General features: G+C 29.3%; 1 long non-coding RNA gene across 1 annotated transcript; it reads right to left on the reverse strand.

Moving 5' to 3' along the window:
* Positions 1-4,307: 4,307 nt before the first annotated feature.
* LOC112790739 (uncharacterized) lies at positions 4,308-6,026 on the reverse strand. The gene is made up of 5 exons (XR_003196857.3): positions 5,721-6,026; positions 5,546-5,636; positions 4,896-5,034; positions 4,677-4,779; positions 4,308-4,555 (listed from the first exon to the last, which is right to left on the reverse strand). It is a non-coding gene; the product is annotated as an uncharacterized lncRNA (long non-coding RNA).
* Positions 6,027-10,231: the final 4,205 nt, after the last annotated feature.

A 10,231-nucleotide genomic window follows, 5' to 3' on the forward strand; every position in this document is an offset into this window, starting at 1 on the left:
TACTTAAAAGACTGACTGATGTGCTTTTTTCCAAAGATGGAATGTTCCTTGGTGGCCCAAGAGAACGAAAAGATGAAAATAATCAAAAGATGGGGATGAATGCAATACGGAAAGAGGTAGAAAGGCAAGCTCCTGTATTTTTGGGCAGAGCCTCTCTGATACCTACACTTCTCCTTAGGAAAAAGGAGAGAGGATGATTGGTAGGTCCGCTTACAATAAAGCCACATACCTAATGAAACAAGTCAAGCTAGAAAGAAAGCACTTTTAGACCGGTAGTGAACCAAAAAGAATGAGCTATTGCAATACCAAAAGAAAGAAATCAGCATTTGAGGTTATCAGTCCACGAATAATATTTTATTTCATCCCAAGCCAGCAACTGAGAAAACAACGGATATTGGTGCTACTGTCGCAAACCCATAATATTGAAGGGTGGCGATGATAAAGAGGGATCATGCATTTACAAAATTTTTTATTGATCTCGCAGTTTCAGATGGCAAAAACAACTAGAAATTTTACTTCAAAGGCCTTTTGGGATATTGAATGAAAAAAATATTTCTATTTTCTATGCAAGCAACTAACTCTTAATACTGCTGCAACAGAATTGAGTTGAAAGCTAACCGTCCCACCTTAGAAAAACCTCGCTACACACTTTCTTTTGAGTCAACTCTATCCATTCTTATTTCAAGTTAAAAGCTTGATTTTTTCAACTCGAATTCGCCATAAAACTCATCTTTAAAACTAGAATCGAAGTCAAGGTTCGAATATAGGTCAGGGAAGACCCAAAAAGATTTAGAGTAAATTATTTAAATAAATCAAATGTATTTTAATATTATTTAATTATAACTTTTGTAATAATCCGTTAACATCTCTACCAAATTACATAAATTTAAACAAGATTGAAATATAAGTTTTTTTACAGAAGTTGTAATGGAATAATATTAAAAAGTATTTGGTTTATTTAAATAACTTATTCTATAATTTAAAAGAGAATGTTAGAGAATTAATACTTTTAGCTTAAAAAAATGAAAATTGATTAGTATAAGTTATAATAAAAAAAGCATAGGTCACATAATATTTTTAACATTACTATTACGAACATTGGTTTTCTGTGAAAAGTTATTGATTAGAAACTCATCTTCCTGGAAAACATTAAATTTAACTTAGTTCCCCCAAGTTTGTTTCCATAAATATTACATATTTGTTTGTACATCATTAAATTGATAAAAAAAAATTTTAATGAAAAACATTTTTTTAGTGTGTTTGACAGATTTTTAATAATAAAAATAAAAATACTAAAAAAATTTTTTTTTGAGAAGTTTTAATTTACATCCTTTAAAAAAGGTTTAATTATTCTGTTAGTTCTTATAGTTTTGTAAAATTTTCAATTAGATCTATATACTTTTTTTTCTTTTAATTGGTCCCTACACTATTTTTTTTTCAATTAAGTCCCTCTTGATAATAATTGGCTTAATTGTATAGGGACCAAACTAAAAAAAAATTAGTGCAGGAATTCAAATAAAAAAAAAGTTTAAGGACTCAATTAAAAAAAATTTGGAGTAAAGGACTCAATTAAAAAAAAAAAAAGTATAAGGACCTAATTAAAATTTTTACGAAACTATAGAGACCAATAGAGTACTTAAACCTTTTTTAAAAGATCTTTTTTCTTTAAAAAAATATTTTTCACATAATAAATGAACAAAAAAAATATTTTTACCTTATTTTATTCAAATATAATTGATAGATAAAAAGATATTTTTATATAAAATATTTAAATATAAAATTATTTTTATTTTTATAAAGGATATTTTTAAAAAATATCATTTTAAAAAAAAAAATTTAAATGACACCCAAATAAGCTCTATACGTATTTAGGACACCTTATTATGCATTTAAATTTCTAATGAGAAAAAACATAAATTTAAAAGCTATTTTCACTTTTTAAATAAAAATAATTCATTCTAACATGGCTTTAGAGTTTAGCCTAAACACCCAAGATAGATTTATTTATTTATAGTATAGGGTCAAAGTCTTCAAACAAATTGCCCCAAGAATCACAAAGTTTTCAATTTGATCAATGACAATTAATTCTTTCAACTTTTAAGTTTCAGCAATCATAAAGAAGCTGACAAGACAACTTAGGTTTAGTTTAGATAACACATCGAGACAGGAATATTGAATCAGAAATACAAAATAAGAATGCGTTTGATTTATGGTTTTTTTTTTAATTATTGAAATAAACTTAAAAAAATAAAACAAATAAAATAAAAAAACCGTTTAAATAGAGAAATAGTCCCATTTAAAATTATTCTTAAATTTTTTTAAGGCGAAAGAAGCTTCACATGAGAAAGTTGTAACTTTATCGCTATTTTTGTCATAGTGTTTGCCACCGTATTTGCATATCTCATAATCAAATAAATGTTAACATGTTAATTTCAATGCATAATATCTCTTATTTTGAGCACCAATTGATCAATAAACCCAAAATCATCTTGGTGATTAGTAACCAGATTAAACGCTTCCACACAATCTGTCTCATAAATAACATCTCGTTGACCTACATCCCAAGTTAAGAGATATCCTCTTCAAATAGTAAACAATTCCTCTTGAAAAATATTATTACTCTCAATTATTCCCAAACACCCTCTTTCCCAACTCTCATTACAATCTTTAATAACACAAGCAAAACCAACACTATCACTCGAACCAAGATAACTATCATCATAATTAATCTTAAAAGTATCAATGGATGAGAGATTCCAAAAACTATTTAGAGTAGAGGGAAGGGACATACGTTGTAATTCAAAAATATTTCTAAACTCCTTTTCTAAAGTTAATGCCAGACAAATCACTTTTTTCCAAAGGCCAAGTTTCATGAGGATTAAAGATGTCATTATTCTTTACTCGCCATATCCACCAAAGTCTCGAAAATAATTTGAACGGATGCTCTCTGCTATAATACAAGAACCAGTTCTTCAAATCCAAAGGATGACAAGAAATATCCAACCTATGCCATACAAGCTGAGCTTTTGGACAATTCCAAATACAATGTAAAATCGATTCCTGGCTAGAAAGACATCTTGGGCACCTATCCGATGACGACATCCCTCTTCTGAAGCGAAAACTTGCAGTAGAAAGAGCCTCCTTAAGACACAACCAAACCAAAAATTTGTGCTTTTTCAAAACAAGCTGGTGTCAAAGCCAAAGCCAAAGCCAATTCTCCTACTCCTCCCAACCAAACAGTTACTTACACAACCACAAGTAATCATTACATGAGTCATACACTTTGACAGCAAATCCAAACCAATACCAATACCAACTCACTTCCCAACCTGCTTGCACATTTGTATTGTAAGAGAGAATATTACCTTTTATTTTAATATTTATTCTTTTTATTTTTAGAATTTTATAAAAAAAGAAAAATAATAAAATTCTAGTTTCTATTTTTACTCGTAATTTTTATTTTGCAAATTTTAACAATAAAAATTACTAAAATTAAAAATATAAAATAAAAATGTATATCCTAAATTATTTTGTATCAGTAGTGATGGATATAATTATCCTTAGGTACATTTGATGGTTTGAAAATGGTTTAGTAGTTTTTAACGGGGTAAGTGATACTCTGGTGACAACTGGTAGTGGTTGGCAGTGGCTGAGAACCGTCGGTGGTGGTTCGACGAGATGACAATGGCTGTGTTGGTGGTTAATTTGTTTGAGGTTGGTGCAACAGCAACAGTAATTCATGGTCAATTAGTCACAGTATGGCAAATATTGTATATTAAAATTTTCACCAATGTCACGAGACATAGTATCATTACTTAACACATTTTAGTATTGTGTTTTGTTCTAATAATTAAAATAATAATAATTAAACACTGATTTGGTAACAACTTTCACAAGTGTACCGACTCATTTGAGTTTGATTGATAAAGTGGAAAGAACCATGTATGTGTCAAACTTAAGATAACATAAGATTAGAAGACACCATATCCAACTCAAAACCTTAATGTGTCAAACTAATTGGTCTCTCATCTTATAAACTCATCACTCTTTCTTGCTTTCTTTGATGTGGAATTAACTTCAACACTCCTTACACTTGTAACATTAACAATCTTCCCTTCAAGTGTAAGTAGGGATGGCAGTGGGGCGGGTAGGGGCGGGTTTTTGCCCTATCCGACCCCGCCCCGCCGTCCTTACACTCCACTACTACCCGCCCCACTCCTACCTGCGGGTAGTAAATTGCTATACCCTAACCCACCCCTGCGGGTACCCGCCCCTCTCCTACTCGCCCCTATAAAAAATAAATAACATTTTAAGTTTTACATATTCATATATAAATTAAGTTAAAAATTTAAAATTCATACCTAAATTAAAATAAAAACATAAAATTCATACAATATCAAATAACTTAAATTAAAAAAAGTTAATGTTTGATCCTTAAAAAATTTAACATCATAATAAAAAAATTGCATCATTAAATATAAAAGTCTTCCATACTTATTCTTCATCACTTTTCACATCTTCATCATCATTAAAGGTTTGAAGGTAAGATTCAAACCTGAAAATCAAAAGAGATAGCAATTTAATTGTTACCAAATTAAGAAGCTCTATTTCAAAAATAAAAATAGAATACTCTGCATTAAAAGCTTATTGAAAAATTGATAATACATAGTTCATACCACAAATGAGTCGCCAATGTGCGAATTGAGCAGCGTATCGTCCCTTATGAACACTGCAGTTGCTGTTGCGCCTAATTCATCCCCCTCTCCGTTCATTTCAAGCCTTTAAAAAATGAAATATTGTCTAAACCTTCAATTGAATCATACCAATATGGAAACCAATTCAGTTAGATACATTTTGTAGATTTTCTACTTTGTAGACTAGTTTATTTGCTTTACCATTTCAACAACTTGGCGTCACTATGACAAATGCTTCCTCTAATACTTTTTTAATGGCTTTGAAATCTTTTTCAACAATACTAACCCACCTTGTAAGGCTTCAAGACACTCCTTATAGAGCTCATTCCTATAGTTTGCACTTGACACATCAAATCAACAAATCAGATTATACAAAAAATAATAATTCAACCAATCACATATCCTTAAATTAATCAATATTGTGTATCCTACGGAAGCAATTAACAATGTGTATCAACATAAAAGGTGCAATAGACTTGAGAAACTCAACAGAAACACTCTTTAATGGTAGCCAAATTAAATTGATAACGGTATGCACACAAGGATAATTAATTAAAAATCATCTTCGGCATAAGACTAGTTTCACAGCAAAATCATGAAATACCATATATACACTTAATTCAATTGTGTTCACATGATAAATATGTAAGCATATTCTTCAAATAATAATTAATAGATAAGATTTTTTTGTTATAGGTTGTTGTTCATTATTTGCCATTATTTGTCAAAATTTTTAGTTCAGTTTATTTTATAGTTATTTCAAAGTGAGCTTCCTGTATTTTTTATCAAAGATGGTAGAGCATGCTTGTGGAATGGCAAATCTACAAAGATAGAGGGGCTCAGAGACTTACAAGTGGTCAGAGACCGAGAAATGGCTCCGGTGACAGGCTCACATGCAACGGCGACGGTCAAGCTCACAGCAACGGCGACCGAGCGATAAATCTGTGGAAGAACAAGAGAAGAAATTAGATCTCACAATGATGGAGAGACAGAGAGCGCGAGAGAGCAAGAGAGAGAGGAATTTACGGAGCTCTGCGAGCTAATAAGCGACGGCGAGGAGTTGCGCGACTGAGCAGTGACGGTAAGGAGTTGCGTGGCTGAGCAGCGACGGCTGACGAGAGGTGAGCAGCGATAGCGAGGAGCAGCGGGACTAAGCGGTGGCTCCAAGGAGTTGCGGTGACGGCAACGTGCTGCGGTGACGGCAACGAGCTGCGACGACGAGGCAATTGCGGAGAGGGGATGAGAGGCTGAGCTGAGCAGCAAGGAGCTTTGGTTCTATGGAGAAGAAGAATACGATTTGGAGTTGGGGTCTGATGGTTGGTGGAGGCACTTAAAAACCCTAATCCCTAAGACACATATATATAGTATGTACTCCGGGGCGGGTAGGGGCGGGTTTATCCTGACCCCGACCCCGCCCCGCCCCGCTGAACTACCCGCTCCGACCGGGTAGGGGCGGGACGGGTACCCGCGGGTTCGGGTACTCTTGCCACCCCTAAGTGTGAGTCTTCACATCAAGGATCAACTTCCCTCTAACTCTTCCACCGCCACCAGTATTCGTCCATCACACTGCTGTAAAATACCGCGGGACACGCCATCCGGACCACTTTTGTCGGGAAGACTTTCGATGTTTCATCTTGAATACCCCTTAAAACCATAAGACTGATTAACTATCGGCTCTGATACCACTTGTTGGGCCGACCGTAAAGAGCTTTCGACAATCGAAGAAATTCGAAAAAAATTAAATAAAAAAACATAAGATAAGAAGATACCACATCCAACTACATACACCCTAATTAAAATTTGATTTTTGCCGGTAATTGCAAAATACCTTAAGGGTTGCATATGCGTTGGACCCATGTACGAAGAAAAAGGAAATTTTCCTTGGATTAAAGTGCAAAAGCTCTTAATACCCCACAAAAGAAAATAAATAAATAAATAAAAAGGTGCAAAAGCTCTTGTCATAAGTGGACTATTTTTGCTACTGTTCGAGGAAATCTCTCGAGTTCTACACTTTTTTGGTTAGGTATTGATTTATATGGTTTTCTAAATTTATTTCTTTCCTTTGATTTTGTTTGAACAAATTTGTATATTTATTTTTAAATAAGATTGAAATTTGTGATACCAATAATACATAGCTTATCTTGTTCCTGTTTGTTGGAAGAAGAGAGGAGACGTCAATAAATAGATTAAATAAGTAATTATAATATTAGCCTGAACGTCACGTATTAACCTATATGAGTACTCTATATTATATATTTCTCACTTAATTATCTATTAATGTGCATGTTAGACAATATTAGGATATTTGTTTGTTAGTTAGGATAATATTAGGACTTTTTTTCATTAAAATTTGTTTAAAAATTTTAAAATATTTTTAAGTTTGTCAAAAAAAAATTAATTGTATCAACTGTATTTTTAAAAATTATTTTTTTAAAAAATTAAAATTAATTCAGTAACAATTGCACAAAGATAATTTTTATTACAAATAATTGATTTCTAGTTATCAAGCATTATGCCATAAAGAGTAACTAATTTGAGTTTGTGTAATATTCATTTTTTTTTATGAGTCAAGTCATAGATCAATGCAAAAATTATTCTCTTTTTGTAGAATTAGATTAATTTTAAGTTGACTGTTTAAATATTTACTCGGATAAAATTAGATAAACTATTTAAATTTTATAATCATGCATGCTAAATTGTAAAAATTACAAAAAAAAAAAAAGAAGTGGCGACAAAATAAAGAACAGCCAGAATGATGTGGCACCAAAATAAAACGGGCACAATGAAAATTATTACCATAAGTATCTCAATAAGTATGTTGGTATATATCTTCTGAATATATAAAATATAAATCATAAACAGTATTTATGTACTCATTAGGGGTTTAATCATATGTATATGATAGCTAGATACCATTGTATATATTGTTGCAACCAATAATCACGGAAGTTTAGAAAGTGCTTATACACATTAAAAATTATGAAACTCTGATTAAATTAAATTTTTGGTATAAAATATATAAGATTGAATTATATTTTAATACTCTATTTGATTTGAAATAAATATAAAAATAAATAAAATATTCTTAATTATTAAAAATAATGTTATTAAAATTTTAGTTTTTATTTTTAAAAATTTTAATTTTTATATTTTTATTTTTTGGAGGTATTGAAAGAGATTAAAATTTTATATCAAAGGATTAAAATTTTAGTTTTAATCTTTAATTATTAAATACAATATTAATTTTCAATGTTTTAATTTTAATTCTAAATTTTGAAAACAAATACTACCAAAAAGACAAATGAAAAAGTGCTTTAATTTCTTTGTCTGCCAGTTATCGAAGTTCTATATATAATGGCCAAAATCATATTACTGATGATGTACTTATTTTTTTTCTTCCTTCCCAACAAGAAATACTAATATGTAACTTAAACTGCAAGAATAGATCCTTTGGGTTTTTTGTGTTTTTATTTTAGGGTTAAGAATAATATATGATTTCAGCCAAAAATAAAAATTATCTTTAATTTTTTACATTCAAAATCATTCTTAATGTAGACAATCATGCTACTCACATAGAATAAAAAATTAAGGGCAATTGAAACATAATTTTATTTATGACAATATGTCAACAGAATTCAATTTCAATTTGGTTTCATTATTAAAAAATAATCAATTTGTCTTGGTGTAAACTTTTTGTTCATATTTTATTCAACAATAATATTATTAAATTATTTTAATATTATTTAATCAAAAAATATTGTTTTTCAATATTTTTGAAAGGTTTGTAACCCTAATATAAATAAAAATTAAATTTTTAGATATGTCTAAAATAAGCACAATAATTTTGTGTGTATTGAACGTATCACATTTTATAAATTATTAAATTTTATTAAATATAAATAAAAAATTACTATTATAAAAGAAGAATATTGATAGAATGTTATAAATATAGAATATACTAAATGTCATTAGTATATAATAAATAAATATATTTTAATATAAAATACTTTAAGTTACAAACATAATCATTTATTTTTAAATAATAAATATAAAACATATAAATATAAATATTTTTTAATTATTAAGATCAATTATTATGCAATATAATTTTTATAATATTTAAAAAATATATTAAAATAATATTCTAAACTGTAACATAAAAATATAAAATAATTAAATTTTATTTTATATTACTTAACAAATAATTAAATTTTTATATTAAAATTTTATTAATTAATTACTTTGTTAAAAATATTATTATATAATACAAATTTTTATTAAAAACTGTTTTAAATAAAAAAAAAAAACGCATATCTTTTATGAAAAAACACGTTGAAATAAATTAAAGTGACTTTTACATTTTTTTTCATAAAATATATGCGTATTCCTTGTTTTTTTCTTTTTTATCTAAAATAATTTTTCTTAAAAAATTAAAAAAATAAAAAGGTCAACATTTTTTTTATTATATATAATATTTTAAATAAATTTTATTTTTATAAATATTTTAATAAAAATGTATATTATATAGTAATATTTTTAACAAAGTAATTAGTTAATAAAATTTTAATATAACAATCTAATTATTTTTCAAATAATATAAAATAAAATTTGATTATTTCATATTTTTATTTTTATGTTACAATTTAGAATATTATTTTAATATAATTTTTTAATATTACAAATTATTGCATACTATTTTTATATTTATATATTTTATATTTATTATTTAAAAATAGATGATTATATTTGTCATGTAAAGTAGTGTATATTAAAAGATACTTGTTTATTTAAGAATTAGTAACATCTAATGTATTCTATATTTATTAAAGTCTATCAATATTCTTTTTTTATAATGACCTTTAATTTACATTTAATAAAATTCAATAATTTATAAAATATAATTCATTCAATACGCAGAAAATTATTATACTTATTTTAGACATACCCTTAATAATTCGTGTAAAGTTCCACGTCAGTTGGAGAGGAGAACGAAGCATGCCTTATAAGGGTGTGGATACCTTTCCCTAACATGACGCGTTTTGGCGAGTGAGTGTGGGGGATTTCGGCTATCATCTCTATCGTCAAAGGCAAAATCGTGAGGCCTTGTGTGCTAAAGTGGATAATATCGTGCAAGCGGGTGGTCTGGGCTGTTACAAATAGTATCAGAGCCGGAGCTCGGATCGATGTGCCAGCGAGGGCGTTGGACTCCCTTAGGGGGGTGGATTGTAAGGTCCCATATCGGTTGGGGAGGGGAACGAAGCATGCCTTATAAGGGTGTGGATACCTCTCCCTAGCATGACGCGTTTTGACGAGTGAGTGTGGGGGGCTTCAGCTATCATCCCTATCGTTAAAGGCAAAACTGTGAGGCATTGTGTGCCAAAGTGGATAATATCGTGCTAGCGAGTGGTCTAGGCTGTTACAGATGCAGTATTGAAAATGTTCCACATCGGTTGGGGAGGAGGCTTTGTGTGCCAAAGCGGACAATATCGTACTAGCAAGTGGTCTGGGCTGTTATAGATGGTTTTACCTAAAAATTT

The sequence above is a fragment of the Arachis hypogaea genome, chromosome 1 (genome assembly GCF_003086295.3).
Source record: "Arachis hypogaea cultivar Tifrunner chromosome 1, arahy.Tifrunner.gnm2.J5K5, whole genome shotgun sequence".
NCBI lineage: Eukaryota > Viridiplantae > Streptophyta > Magnoliopsida > Fabales > Fabaceae > Arachis > Arachis hypogaea.